This window comes from Motacilla alba, chromosome 5 (genome assembly GCF_015832195.1).
Source record: "Motacilla alba alba isolate MOTALB_02 chromosome 5, Motacilla_alba_V1.0_pri, whole genome shotgun sequence".
Lineage (NCBI taxonomy): Eukaryota > Metazoa > Chordata > Aves > Passeriformes > Motacillidae > Motacilla > Motacilla alba.
The window spans coordinates 32827263-32844046 of record NC_052020.1 but is presented as its reverse complement, the minus strand read 5'-3'; the positions used below and the strand labels follow the sequence as shown (position 1 = coordinate 32844046).

The following is a 16784-nucleotide window of genomic DNA, read 5'->3' as shown; positions in this document are numbered from 1 at the left end:
GCACAGTAGAAATGTTTAGATTTAAGTTTCTATTAACAATAAGGGTGGTACTGCTTAAGGCTGCACTGCTGCTGTGGAATTCAGCATCCAAGGAGAATCAAGACTGCAGTCATAAAATCCTATAAAGAGTGAGTTGTTTTTTTCCCTTTCCTACCTGTCTACAGTCCTTATTCATGCCAACTGTCAAATAGCTTAATGTGATTATAAACAGAAGAGGGACAGATAGGCAGAGAAAATACTCTGTACTGAAAAGTGAAAGCTGTTCATCACACGACAGTAATTCACAGTGTATGAAACACATTAACACCGTGACATTCTATTCTTACAGAAAAGATTTTGTTCCCAGTCTTCACTTGGCTTAATATTCTTCCTTGAAATATGCTGTTCATGATTGTCACTGGCTACTTTAAGAGGGTTTGTGATAACTGGGAGATGAGAAAGAAGCACTTGCATAAAACTAAGAACCAGATAACTGAAAATAAGTTAACTATAACTACAGTAAGCTAAAAGTAATAGTTCTTATTCTAGTCATAGAGTGTGGTTTTTTTTTTTTGCTTTTACCCATCCTCTATGTATACCTACTCTCACATGGATTTTAGTTACATCTATGACTACCTAAGCAATAACCAACACTAAAATAGCTTAATGTATGACAAAGATTATTTAGTGCAGAAGTCCAATTTATAATACATTTAACCACCATTTCTCAGTGGAAATGAAAGGAGCCTTGTCCGTGCAGCTAGATGTACCTGTACAATATATACAACAATGCATATAAAATATAACCTACATAATATACAGTATCTATCACAATCCTCTATTTATTTATTCATATTTCAGTGATAATACTTCCTTAAACAGCAAATATCTTTCTCTAGAGATATATCTTTCAATGCAAATTTGCAAGTCAAGTTCTGATTATACTTACAGAAACTGGAAGTTTCAACAAAGATCTACATATATACTTAACATTCTTTTATTTGCTGTATGCTTCAATACTAACCTTTTATCAGAACTGTAGTGTGGACAATATCCTTATATAAAGTAACATTAAATTCCTAACCAAGCAAAGAGGCAGAGTTTACTATGGAGCTTTCAGTGGGCAGACACTCAGATTGGCAGCACTTCAAGGAAAGAACTTACCTATTGATAAAGTGGTAACTTGCATTTAAAAATTAAATTTCTGTAACGAATTTTATTTTAATTCTGATTAATAATTAGACTATAACTGTATTGTAATTATATTCTGTACAGTAACACATATTCATCTGGGTATGGAATTACTATCTTGCATTATACATTTTCTCTTTTTGGGGGGGGTAGTTTCTGGTTTTTTTGTACATTCAACTTGTTCGTTTAAGCACTCGTTTTCATGGAATTTTTTAAGTGGTTTAAAAGTTGAGAACTGGATGTTGGACTATACTGACAGCATAGTGAGTACAAAGTTACTAACAAAATGCGTATCTCATGTTGTCCCATTCAAGCTGCAGCCATGTTTGTATCCATCTCATATCACTAAGCAATGTCATGAACCAGTGCCTGCAAATTTACTATGAGCTTAGCCCTTTTGTTTGCATTATTAATAAAAGTAATTATAATTGCAGAGTCAAACCCTCTGATATAGAAAAATGGGTAGAAAGCCAAGAGTTGAAACAAAAAGAGGCTAAATAAGAGGAAAGGAGGGGCAGACTGCAGCAAAGAATAATCCAGCAATTAGGTTAATCAGCTGCAATATTGCTGAGACCCAGGCTCAAATCCCTTCTTTAGTATTTTCCTTTTGCCTGATAATTACAGTGCTGTTGTGACAATGGGCACTCCAGGAAGCACATCCCTTAATATCTTCTGCTGGAACTGTTCTGATTTGTTTAAATAAATTCATGATCTTGGATAGTATAAGATGGCATGATCCTGCTCTATGATGGAAAGTATTAGTTATGATGTGCAAAATCTTTATAATGAACATTAAATCAAAACTGGTACATGACTGATTAGGATTTCTAATTTGATTTCTAATTTGATAGTCTAACATTATCCAAAAAAAGAAATGACAAGCATTCCAAACTGCTATGAGACCGTCATTGTTACCATACAGATTTTTAAAAGATAGACATTTAACACTATGAAAGGCACTTAAGATAAGCCTTACACTACAGAACATTCAGGCAGATAATTCTGTATGAACAGAGATTTTGTGAAATATTTAGGCTACTTCAAAAGATGCAAGATGACAAAATAAAAGCCATGCTGGGGAGGGAGTTTTTACCACATTTTTGGAAAAAAAACCATGCTTACACATGCCTAATATAAACATGAGATGGGATCAAGAAGTTCTCTTGGATGTATAATGGTTAAAACTTAAGCACAGAAATAATGAATTAGAAACAATGTCGATGACATTATTATCAGAAAAGCTTTCAATTTTAATTTTAATTTTCCAAATAATCAATAGAGTATCTCTTCAAAAACATAGGCTGTAAGGCTGTATCAAAGTCTACGAACAGAGAACAGATTAAATATCTAATATTGCGTTTTGAACTAAGGGAAATTATAGGTATGTTACTGAAAACACAACCTTGTATGACAATGAAAATGTCTAATATTTTGCTTGTTCAACCCAACAGAATGAACTTCTGATTATCAGCTAAACAGTGTGCAGTATTTGAAAAGTATGCAAAAATGCCAAAATTTTCCGTGATGGAAACTGTCTCATACAAATTTTGCATTCTATTTATATGACATAAAGATCGATGTTGCCTGACTTGACCATTCAGCTACCACTTTCAAGTTGTATTTTAGGATTTTGCAAAAAGACTGGGTTTTGTTGTTAAAAAAAAGTTTGGCCCAAGTTCAATCAGCACAAATGATTTGTTACCAAGTCCAGTGAGGCATAGTTAACACACAGCATCTTTCAGTGAGTGATTCCAGAGTTCACATTTGGCAATGTAACTGCTCACAGCAATTGACTTCAAACCTCAGAGCTTCTGACATTCAGATCTCAATGAGTTAACTAACTCATATAGCTCTCCAACAAAAAACAATTACATGTTTTTGCAGAAAAACTATCACATGCTGATAGTGAATAATTAAATGTTCAAACCAAAGAGAAATGAACTGTTTCTGTGATGAGTGTTTTGAACTTCTAATAGCTAGCCTGATTCTTCAGAAAAATAGCTGCATTACAATCAGGAAGGGCACTAATAGGGAATGGAGAAGGGTATAAAAGAATAATGACTGTATATGAAGAAAGGTGGAGAAAAAGAGTTATTCCAACTGCTATTTTTATGTCTTGATTTTAGCGCTAACTAAATGTCATAGATGTTTATGTAAAGGAATATTTTTCACTATATAACCTGGCCTTGTAAGGTGATGTAATGCTTTGATTTTATGCAAACTTCAGTAAAAGCAGAAATTGCACCTAGCAAGATGAGGCTCTGTATGCAGAACAACATAATAGTGAAATTCAAATGATATATGCCATTTAAAACATCCTTAGAAAACAATAAATCAGCTCAAAACCTTCCCAACACAGGAAACTGAGAGTTAAACAGTGTACTCAATTTTAATTTTTTTAAAGGAGGAATAAATCTGCTATAGGGAGCTGCTTTGATAGACCTTTGAAGGTCTTCAAAACTCTTGCTAATATGTTATTCTCTCAAAAATATTCCCATAATTCTGCTGTCTCCCATAATTCCTTGCCTCGAGATTCATCTGTCAACTTTGATGCATCTTTTAAAGTACCCCTCCAAGCCTAAAAACCATGACTACAGACCACAGAAGAGAACTCTTTGCTTTGAAACTATCTGATCAATCAGAAGATCATTTACCTGCAAGCATTATTTGGTGAAGCTAAAGCGGCACATCAACCAGCAGCATCTGAAGGCTGAGGCAGCAAAACGTCAACAACAAATTGTCATTGGCATTCCATTTATGAACCTTCAAACAGCATCAGATCTTTTCCATGGGAAACCAGATCAGGTCAGACTGGAGCTGAATATTTCTTAACAAGCTAACCATCAAAAGAACTTACGTTTTGAATAAAAAGGCTATCATTTGTTGATTTGAATATCAAAGGGATCCACTGCAAACTCCCAGTCTAGAAAAACCTCCCTAAGCTACACCAGACAGGTGTTTAATAATCTATTATTAAGGCACTATTTTAGGTTACTCAGAATCATAAAAAATAGCTGTAACTGTGAAGCTGCAAATGGGACTGCACAAAGAAATGAATGCTATTAACATACTATTAACAATTCAAAAGAATGAGTTGACATACCAATCAAACTTGTTAATTGACTGTCAATGGCCTGTCCCTGAATATACAACATGACTGCATTATATATTTCAAATGCTGACAGGAAGACAGTTTCATTTGCATTAACTTCATAAACTGATCAACAACCAAACTGCCACATACATTTATAATGGGAAGCTGAATCATTTCAATATTCATGCAGCTCTGTAATTGTAAATTAGGTGCTGGCAAACAATACAATACAGTACATACTCTAAAATATCCTAAATTTCTCTGACCTACTTTCTTTTTTATTTTAAAAGAGCAGTGGAAAAAAGTTGTCTCTTACGAGGACGATTATTACTTTAATTTATGGTTGATGCCTTAGGCAAAATTTGTTTGCAACCTAGTTTGCAACCATTGTTTTTAACTCTAGATGTTTAACTGGTCCACAATATATGAGGCACACAAGGTGATGTAAAATTTTTCTTGCTTTGGTTCTGTGAAGTGTAAATATCATTAAAATACAGAGTAAATCTGTAAAAAACCAAAGTGAATGAAAATATGTACTATTTCCTTGCTATGACACAAAGCAGATGACAGCAGTGAAACCAATGAAACTTTCTAATTAGACATTGAAACATATAATTTAAAGTGGAAAGTACTGTTCTTGCACATCCTTCCCTGTGTCCTAGAATTTACTGCCCTCAGAGGTCCTGTCCATATAAAGTGTTTCCTAAAAACATCTCATAATTACACCCATTCAGTTTCATTGGGATTGACAGTGATAGCAGCTGAAATGGCTGTGATAGTGCTGCCATTTTAGCCAAATGGTTAGTCAGACATACTCTGAGCAAAGTCACAAATCATAGGAGTTGAGAGCAAAAGTGCTTGTGGCGCTATCATATTTCTGCAAATATTTGTCCAGCAGAAATGACAAAGGGCTGATAATAGGAGGAAAATGACACAAAGAATTCCCAATAAAAGGCATAGGTGAACATTCTTCATTTTTCTGGTTATTATCCAATCCCGTAACACTTAATAGCTTGCACTTCTGCTTGTTGAAAAATACAGTTCTATCTAAACTAACAGAGAAGCCTTCAAATGCTGTCATTAATGACTGCATGCATGAATATCAATTTGTATGCCTTAACTATATAATGAAGATATGAAAGAAGAAATTTGTTTTTATTTGTTCTTGAAGTGCTATTGGCATATTTGTCACTGTTTATATAGAAATAGTAATATCTCAGTCACTTTGAGAATCGGAGAAATAAAGCTAAACAGAAATGTCATAAATGAGGATTAAGTCATGTGGGTCTGAAAGTGTTCTACTGAAAGCTAAGTAGTAATTGATCAAAAATTCCATAACTGTCAGGTCAGTCACGTTCCCTCTATATCTGTATGACCTGAAGGTAGTATAAGTTTTAAACATATCAACTGTAAATGCACGTTGTCTTCTTTTCCCCTCTTTTATTACTACTACTTTCACCCTGTCAATCCAACAGTCACTTCCCCGGCTTTAAAGTTATTGCAAGAAAGAGCCAAGCACTACACACCAGCATAACCATACAGATATGATATAGGCATCCAATAAATCTGCAGTCATGGCAATCTTCTCCTGCATTTCCTTTCAGATAAACAATATCAGAGGACAATTTCTCTGCTACCTAGGTGAGCTGCTATATTTTAGATTTTATTATTTGTAAGGCTGAGAAGCAAAAAATATTCACATTTATTGTTCTAGCAACTGCAACTGAAGAGTAGAAAGACTAACAAATGGAAATATAAAGTCTTTAGAAAAACTGAATATAGGAGCCACTGGGGTGATGGCAGTCCCAAATCATCCTAACTGGTAATCATGAAAGATTAGTTATACTACAAACTAGATATTAGCTTTGATATTTTCCCTGAAGTATAAGCTGAGTAACTGTCATACTGAATAACATCATATGATGGGTACTGCTAAGTTCTTACACTGACAAAACAAGGATCATTAAAGCTTCAACATTCTTTCAGATAATCAATGTAATATAAGCAGTATGTGATTAAAAGCATTTAAGACATGAAAAGTGTCAAGGTAAAGAACAGCTTATTACTCAAAGGATGTAGCATCTATAAATCCAGCCACATTTCAAGGAACTGGTCATTTATTACTGCTGCTAATAGTAATACACAACTATGGTGAATTCAGTAATTTATGTTCCAAGATTTATAAACTTTGATCATAAAATATATACATATATACAGCAAAAATACATGCACACATAAATATTACTGTAACAGAAATGGTGTGATGTATGTTCATGTTTCAAAAAGACACTTGATTAATTCTAAGAAGCTACAGTTTGTCTGCAGTGCTTCAAAATTTACATTTGAAATAGTGACATTCTAATTTACTCAAATAAACATTTTCAATGAAATTTTCACCATATTAGCTGAAATCTCTGAGACTCTAAATAGCCTGTGGCCAGCATAGCTTTTGTAGGTGGGATAAAATCTCCTGTTCTTGGGAAGAATAAAACTTTCTATTCTGCAGATGAAGTCTCATCCATGTGGGAAATGGTGCTTTCTTGAAGATCAGCATGAGACTAGAAAACTAATTTGGACACAAAACTTGATTATTACAGAACTCATGATCATTACCTTTTAATTGGATGGCAGACTCTTCAAATTTAGCTGTCTGTAGAAAGCTCACAAAACATTTTGGACATTTTATAGGACAAAAAGGCTTAAGTCAAATGAATACTGAGCAGCACTAGAGCATTTGTTTTGTATGAGGATGGCAAGTATAAGAAAGGTGTAACCAGTGTTTTTACTGAATGCATTACTGTCAGTTGCTATGTGATTAATGGCAAGATCAGGACTTGTATTATACTGTACTGCAGAGGTAGAGGAGTTCAACCAAATAACTTTATTGCAAGTTCGTGACAAAACAGCAAGCAGCTTAGCATAAAGCTGTCTGCATTTGCTATTTTTTTACAGAAAATTTGAAATGAACAAGTAAAAATAATTGTAACAAATTCATTGTAACAAATAAAGAATTTTAGAAAATTTTAGTGGATTAGATGCCTAACAAAGATATTCTAGCTTACATTATGGTCCTCTTTCCATTTCCACAGAAGAAACACCAAATCACTATTGAAGCTCTTAAAAATAAATAAAAAATTATATTAAATGGTTCCCCAGTTTGATTTAAAAGAAGAATATATTGAAGGCATAAGGTCTTCCAGGTTCTTGAGCAGTTGTGCAATATCAGTCCTCATTTTGGGTGTGAAACTACAACAATATTAGCACATTGGCTTATACTTTCTTCTCACATACAGGTGCCAAGGAGAGTGCAGGAAGAATAAAGAAGCAGTTTTATAAAGCTAGAAAATGCCTTGTATTAAAAACATAGTTTTAATACTAGTTAATTACTGAGAAAGTAGGAGTAGCATAAGCAGGAAACTAAATTATCAATGATTTCATCTTCAGTTTTAGTATTACCACATAGGGAGACAAGTAAACACTCACATATACATCACATTAACATATTTGAGATTAAAACTTAAGCACTGATCAGGAAATACCAAAAATTCAGGATACATATGGAAACTTCAGGTAGATTGGATGATAAGTGAAATATGACTGCATTTGCATTGTAAGTGTACATTTATATTTAGGAAGAGTTACCCAAACTTATTAGCAGGACATTTAGAGTTAGGACAAACACAGTAAAACAATCAAATTAACAGACCTCTGCAAAGTTTTATTCCTTAACTTTAATGTTAGAAGACCTTTTATTTTTCCTCAAAAAAATCCTCATACGGTCTTGATATTGCTTTCCAATTACTACACTTAATCTTCTTAACATATAAGGGATGAGTTACAAAAAGGCAAATTTGAAGTTTCTACCTGCAGCTACCTCTGATTTATATTACCTGTATCTGTAACACTTTTCTTCTGAAGGCTCTGCAACTCACTGTATAGGTAAAGCGATTTTTAAAATTTTTTCTGAAACTTATTCAGCAATTATGGGAAGTAAGCAAACTACATATTTCAATGCAGGGATTTTTTTTCTCAATTTATCAGGCATTTTATAGGATAAGTTGGGACAAAGGATGTTTTGTAACCATTGAAAACTCGCCATCATCCTATCTTTACCTACTTTCACATTTCATTTATTGAATTCAAATTTATTGCTACCTTTTCAGAATTTCAGAAAAAAATAACCTTGCAGACCTGTTGCTGTTACAAAGAAAGCTGGAACTTTGCACAATCTGAGCCACAGGCAGAGTTGACTTAGATTCTTAAGGCAAATCCTGAAATACACAACAAGATCTGACAGATTCTTTCACATGAGGGAAAGGCCTGGAAAGAAAATGTTTGGCAAATGTTTAGTAAGCTTCACATTTAAGGAATACTCAAATCCTTTCCATGCCACTAGTAGAAGACTGCTGTGACTGCCTCAAGAGGACTAAGTCCCAAATAAAGGTATCTTATAAATCTCCCTTTTTATGTGCTCTTTGTCCAAGGACTAAGATCAATCTAAAAACTCTAGAATTTATACATATTTGATAATATTTGTCGAAGTCTAATTTAGCATGACTAATAAAATTTTAACAAAGTTAAACCAGCAGGAAATAAAATCAAGAGTGTCTCATCTGAGTGTGTATTACAGAACAGTTGCAACATTTGCAAGCTGTATGACCTCAACATGACAAACAGTAAATCAAACATTACTCAGTAATACAGTTGCCCTTAGTGCTAATATATTATTTACTGCCCTCATCCCAGCCTTCTCAGGAATCCCATCCTGTTCAATTATTATTGTGACAATCCCCTTTCTGCAGAGGCAGGGAACTGGCATGTATGCAGAGAAGTAAGCAGAAACCTCTTCTGCTTGAGGATTAGTCTCAACACTGCCAATCTTGCTTACTGGGCATTTGACCTTGATAGGAGGAGTTCTCAGGTCAACCCCCAACAGAAAAAAATCTCAACAATTTAGGGGTTTTTTTTATGCCAAATTTTCTACAGGAAGAATGCCATTGCAATTACTTTCTTAATATATTTCTTTCTTTATGTATTTCTTCATATATAAATTAATGACTTTTACTGCCATGAAATTAGACTGTTGTATAAGTCTGGCATGTTAGAGATCCCAAAGTGATATTGATCATCTATATCAGCTCTGTTTCACCTTGGATTGCTAAAACATCAAAGAGGGATTCTTTCTCCTGTACAAACTAAGAGGGTTTCCTTCTATCACAGAGGCACTGGGTTTGCCCGTCCTAACTGGAAAAATCTGAATGAACCTAAAGATAACTACCTGCAGGTGCATAAAATGCATATATTAGACCCCAACAGAACTAGTCTGCTTTCTTGCACAAACTAAGTATGCCACAGAATTTAAAGTGTCTCACAACCAACTCTAAAACTTGATGGAACTGTGGTCCGAAAAGGTTAATTACGGTTCCAATCCATCTCCATGCACATCAATTGGCCATTTTTCTAGAGTTCTGAGACTCCATAAAAAGCAAAATTAACAATGAGGGAAATATAGTAACATAGAAATTTGCAGAGAAAGAACCAATACAATTAAGCTATTTGCCCAGGTCTGGAAAGGAAGTCTTGTATTTTAAACAGATAATCAGATGATTTCAGTGAGCGTCCCAAGATTTTTTAACCTGTCATGTCCCACCTTACCCAGTTAGATATTTTAGTCCAGACTGTCTGAACTAGCAGTAAAACAATGCATAGATGTCTAACATGAGTCTAGTAACAGTAACATCATGTGTTTTGGAACATGGCAGGTGACAGTCCTAATCAGATTACTTTCTTCTTTTGTCCTCAAAAAGATATTTAGTTGTAATTTATTCAAGTAAATTAAAAACCTTTCAATTCACAGCAAGGATTTCATAGTCAGGAAGTTTTTCCTGAAGGTTATGTGACTAATAGCTCTGGAGACTTAAACAGAATGTTTATTTACAAATGCACACAGCATTACCCAGAGCTCCTGAAGTCACTCTGTCAGTAAAGCTTAAAGTTATTCTAGGGGGACAACAGAGTTTAGTCTCCAGGACAGCTGAGTCATTTGCTTCACAGCTGACAGAGTACTGCAGTGCAATCTGAACTCTCACAGTTAAGTCAGAATTGTTATGCATAATAAAAGCAGTAACCCAGTTTGGAAAAAAGGACATAACATAGTAGTTTTAAACTTTTTTATAGAATCACAGTTGAAATAAAAAAAAGGTCCTATAATTTTGAAACCCCAAGCCTTGTAATAACCATGGATCTGACAGCATGATCTCTGTAAGATATTATCGCATTGCTCATACAACATAAACCCCTATGACATGCTGAAATGCAAGCCCACAAGTAACATCAGTTTGTATTAGTTTGATCCTCCTGATACCTGAGGTTTAGAATCCGTACCTAAATAATACTTAAAAATAACCTATGAAAATACACACAATGTTGTTGTCTAGTGTGTATCTCAAGTGTGTCTTTAGCAGAAATGAGATCTCTAAGTGAAAGACTATCACACCTGAAATTCCTGCCTGAAGTCCTAAAACTGCATAAGTTCTCATTGTAAGTTCCCCTCAGTACTTCAGGCCTTGCTCATATGCACATGCTTCAGACCTGCCCACATTAAACATCTCTGTATATCTAAGAAAACTCCCTATATCGAAGTGGGGACATGATCTACAAACTAGGAGTTCTCTGTGTCTTCTGCCACAGTAATTTCACAATATATTAATGTCTTTGTTCAACCGACTTAAAAAAAACTTACTACAAGATAGCAAACTGGAGAAACCTGACCTAAAGTCAGGTACTTTCTGAACTCAGTTGCATGGTTCAATTCTACGGAGCAACACAGTCTTTGGTATAGTTGCTTTTTCAACTGGAACAAAAAACTGAAATAACCACAGACTATGCAATGAAAATTACAACTATGGCATCACCTAGTACAGTGCCATGGGGAAATTTCCCTTACATCTATACATATAGAAGAAATTTAATTTCTAATTTTAAGTGAGTGCTATGAGGAATCTCTATCAAACTAATAAAATATTTTCAGTTACAAACACAGACTTCTTGAAATTATACATAGTAATGAATTGGCCTCTACATGAGTTAATATTATGGTTTTAATTATAAGTAAATCTCACAAGTGTATGCCTCAGTCCTCATTACAAAACAATGAATATCTTTAAAATAGTTCAGATAATTCAAAAACATCCCAAATCTTTCAGGATACTACTGCTGAAAAGTACTGCAATTATGCTAAACTTTTATAGTTTTTTATAACTAATTATTATAACTATATAGGTACTTGATCTGAGAGCCTGAGTAAAGGTTAAAGATGGAGTATAAGTTTCTGATTTTGCCTAACCATGAGCTTTTCAAAGTGAAGCTTAAAAACAATATCTTTATGGATCTTCCATCTACTGTTTATTTTGTAAATATATTTTTGAATGCAGTATCTTTAAAACCACTACAGCTGAAATGAATATCTATCTTTATTTAGCATTTAAATGGCTAGATTTTTATCACTTTTTTTGAGGACCGCAGTTTCATCAAGACATATTGATAATCAAAAAGTTAAATCAGGTAGCATACATGTCGCTATCAGAAAACCTGCAACGTTATTACAGAATATTTTATATCTTCCTGTGAAAGAAATGTGAGACAAATGTGAAAAGATAAACTTGAAAAAAAAAGTGTAATTGAGATTTCTCGTTTTTGAGCTATTATTAAACCACTAAAAGCTAAATGCATTTTTTCTGAGAAAATAATCTCTTGCCAAAAACAATTCAGTAGAATCCTAGGTACTAAATTGTTGAGGAAAGAGATTTTGTTTCCTATGACATTCCTCTGAATTTTCAGAAGGCTTTGGACAAACACTTGCAGTGATTCAGAGGCTGATATAAATTTCAGAAGTCTATGCAAGTCATTTGAATGGGAGGGGAGCAGAAAAAAAAAATCAAGTTACATAAACAGGCTTATAATTTTTTAACTTTGTTTTTTTTTCACTTTCTTCTGTCCATAATTTTTATTCTGTATTTATACATCTCCAGACATCTGTCAGCTCATCCAGAGTAGAAACTTCACACGCACTTGTGACTATTCACATCTCAGACATGCCCCCAACACAAGTATGTATTAAGCCGACAATGCACACACAGAAGAGACTTCTACTGTTAGACTTCCCTAGAACCTAAGAACTCCACACACGATGGGAGTCCTTCAGGTTTGTTTGAAGTTCTTTGGAATTCTTTTAATGGGGTTGCCTTCAACTTGACCTTCAAGCATATTTACAAGCTTAAAGGATACCAGTTAATTGAAAAAGCTGTTCAGAAAACAAAAATTAAGTAAATAAATAAATAAATTAAGTAAATAAATAAACAAATCTCAGTTAAGTGGCTGCTGTTGTAATTACTGCTGTAAACTTTCAGTTTAAATGGAATTACGATATCATACAAGAATACAATCTGGTAAAGCTAGAATATGAGTATGAAACAAATAAACCCCAGCATTAAATCCCTAGGTTTTGCATGGAATCTTTATCTTTCCAACTCCTTTTAAAGCCTGCATACAATTTTTCTATTTCAGCATTCTCTATATGAAACTGTTGCATATGAAACAACAGTATTTTCAGGGTGACACTTCATTAATATTTTTAGCACTTCATAGCTACCAAGAATTGGAGTCAGTAAAAAGATTCTTATACCCTGGGTAAATTTCTTTCCCAGCCACTGCCAGCATATCACTACTAGCTGTTTAGGACTGAACTGGCATATAATGGACCAAAGTTTCCCTCTTAAGTTTACTTACATAAGTGTAGCTTAGAGCAGAATTTTATTATCAAATCACATTCAATATCCAGAAAGTGCAGATGTAACACTGATGAACAAAATGAAAAATAGAGACCACAATAACTGCAATTAGTTATTCAGCTTCCACATGATATCTCATTTTTTAGAAAACATCAGTATCTGTATTATACATGCATACTTCTAAAGTTTTGAGTTTCTCCTAAATACAACCAGAGTTTCAAAGCTGCTTAGCAGCTAGCAGCTCCCATGGAGAAATGGAGAGCTCAGAAAAATAGAAAATGTTAAGAACTGCAATCTTAATATGAAAATGCAGTTAGCTAATTACCAGTATGGTGAAAAGAAAGGATTTTTGTTTTAAATTACTGTCATGCTGAGCCCTTGTGAATGCTGGTTAAATGATGAAGGTATTTAATTCTTTTTGCAGAGAAACCTTTTCTATAATCAAAAGGAAGGGAAAAAGAATAGATGCAGGAATAAAAATTGTACATAGGGCTAGTAAACAAATATGAATGGCCACCTTTCCTTCTTAGCATAGAAAACAACAGAATTGTGAACAGACATATTGCAAAGAGCTAAGAAGAATGGTAAAAGTGGTGGTGAGGTGCCAAGGCAAGCAAGCAGCGTTTCAGACCCTCCTCCATGATTCACATGTACTGAGGCCCTGTATGTACATTTTTTAAATTACAGTAATTAACTTTTTGATACTCTGAACAGGAGGGAAGGCTGGGGAAGCACACAGACAAAGAGGGATTCAGCTGAGAGTGTAATAAACTGAACTAATCACTTGGAACCTGCTCATCTTTAATCTGCTTTGGTCTTCCCTCTTGGGACAAGAAAACACCACCAGTCATATTGGAGGTCTCACTCATCCATAGCTCCCTCTGCTTCCTCATCTTACTCTCTTTTCAATTTACAGTTTTCCATGCCCTACATCAAGTACTTCCCAGAATAACACTTCAGATTCAGTAAAAGAGATGTCTGCAAGTATGGTTGACATCTTAATTTCCTGCAACATTGCTGAGAAAACTCACACTTAAATAACTATTTTATGGCATACCCATGTTATAAGAATAAACAAAAGCTATTTATATAATATATATAAAGATATATATATATATTCTTATATATATATATATATAAAAGAATATTCAAAAAGCTATTTATTTTCTGGAAATTTCTTCCAAATTTTTAGGTTTAAGAAAAAGATTCTAGTTCAGGAAAAAAAATAAAAAGTAACAGCTTCTAAAAATTATGCCAAATTAAACCTTGGCAATATTGTTACTTTTCTCCAAACTCTCAAGAGCTAAATTAAAAATACATCTAAGGCAGTTCAACGAGTTAACTTTTTCTTGCACAAATTACATACTCCTTACTCAAAAAAGCATAAATGTTGAAAATGTGCTCATTGCTACAACCCTGAGCTACACTGTTCCACTTTCTGATATTTTGTTTGAGGACACAGGAAGATCTGTGGGAAAGGGACATTTTGCATTGCTCAGGGATCTGAGCAGAGTCCTTACTTTTCACTTCACAAATTGCAATAATAGTAACATCTAGTAATAGTAATGGCAATGTAATAGAGAGATGGTGTCTTGAGCTATATTCAGAGGAACATTGCCAGGTTGAGGGAAGTTGATTATTTCCCCTGTGCTCAGTACTGTTGCCACACCTGGAGTGCTGTGTTTGGTTCTGGGTTCCCCAGTACAAGAGACAGCGTTCAACAAATGGCCACAAAAATTATTAAAAGGCTGAAGCATCTCACCTATTAGGAAAGGCTGAGAGAACTTGGACTATGTTGGTTTTAGAGAAAAGCAGGCTCAGGAAGTGCATCTCATTATTGTATATAAATAATTGTATAATTATAAAATAAGCCTGCAGAGAAGATGGAGCCAGGCTTCAGCAGCTGTGCCCAGTGACAGGACTGGAGGCAATGGGCATCAAGTGAGACACAGGATACTCCCTCTGAACATCAGGAAACACTTTTTTTACCGTGTGGGACTGAGCACTGGCAAGGGTCACTCAGAGAAGTTGTGGAGTAACTTTTAAACGTCCTTGAAGATGTTTAAAAGGCATCTGGGCATTGTCCTTGGCAACCTGCTCAGGAAGGCCCTGCTTGAGCAGGAAGTTGGACAATACGACCTCTAGAGGTCTGTTCCAACCTCAACCATTCTCTGATTCTGTGGAATGTCTGTATGGACTGGCAGATGAGCAGGACATCTGTGTATTTCACAGCTCCATCCCACACCATTCTACATTTGAATGAACGTGCCTCAGACATTCCTAGTCACTAATAGTTTTCCTCTTGTTTCCTTGTCTATTCGCTATTCCTCTCAATGCTAATATCTTCTGTTTTACTTTCCATTTCTTTTTCCTTCCAGAAGAATGCAATACAAAAGTAGCTGAAATGCCAACAGACTGAGCACTGTACAATTTAGCTGTGTAAGTGCAGTCTAGACTCAATTTCCAATTTATGGATTGTGTCTTCCCCCTCCCAGATTCTCTAAATAGTTTTACTGTAACGCTGTCACTATGTTCACTGTGTCTCATATACAAATGACATTACTTCTGCACTCCTATTTTTTCTCCCCTCAATCCTTTTCCCATTTTTACAGACCAATTGAAAAGAAGATGCAGAGGACAAACTCTTTGTAAAGTACTGTCTGACTTAAATGTATTTTTGTTCTGTCTACCAGAAGAGGAATGACTGCCTCCTCCTCTTCCTAAGCCTAAGAGTTACAGTAATAGAATTTTATGGAATATTGTTCTAAATTTCTAGAGAATTCACAAAATAGTCTAACAATTTTAAACAGATGCTTTAGTTATGAATTCCCAACAAAGAAAATTACTTAAATATTTAGGTTCTCTTTGGTGTTTCATAGTTATATAATTAAAGGGCTATTATTTATGTAATTTTTCCCCTGAAAAAATTACTTATTTTATGGCATGATAAGGTTTAAGATTTATATCTCCATATCTGATATCAAAACAACAAAGATCCATGCTGTTCTCTTGCCTTCCGTTCTCTCCACCTTCTCTTGAGTTGGGTGACTGCCACAACATACTAAGGATGCTAAAACCACAGATTATTGCAATGTCTGCCTGCAGACAGGGATTTTCAGATGTTCAGAAGCTAAAAACTACATTGGAAGCTCTAAGGAATCAGAAGGAGACAGGGATACATACATTGTATTACAGAAGAATTGAATCTGAAGAATCTTTTAATTTAAGAATTCTAAGAATAGAAAGAACACAGATAACCAGAAATTTCTAGACTGAATCTGCACCATGAGTAACTGGAAAAACAAAACTGGGGATTTTTTCATACATGCCAATAATCTGCACTGGAACTCACCAAAAATCAGTAGACAAAATTCTTTTAGAGCAAAGTAATTTTAAAAGAACAGCAGTTTCTGTGCATGAGCAAAGTCTTCTTTCCATTAATTTCTCTGAAGACTTCCAGATGTGACAGCAGTTTGCTTTTCTCTCTGAAATCCTTATAAATTTAGAAAAAAACTGTGCAGTTTTCTTCTTATTATGGGTTCCTATTCTTCCTTTTGAACACTATTTATCCTTATTTCAGCCTTTTATGTATTTTAGAATGTCCCAAATTTAAAAGAAAATTACATCAAATATCTCATATTACATACTGCCTTTCTCCAAAGGTGATAAAAAAAAGAAATTTGTGAATTCTACCCAATAGCTACTAAATGGTGACACCACATGGACCATGA

The 16784-nt window shown here is 34.4% G+C and overlaps 1 protein-coding gene across 4 annotated transcripts in view; it reads right to left on the bottom strand.

The window, feature by feature from the left end:
• Positions 1-16784, bottom strand: part of DPH6 (diphthamine biosynthesis 6) — a 186076-nt gene that overhangs the window by 63840 nt on the left and 105452 nt on the right. The gene's annotated exons all lie outside the window — the stretch shown is intronic.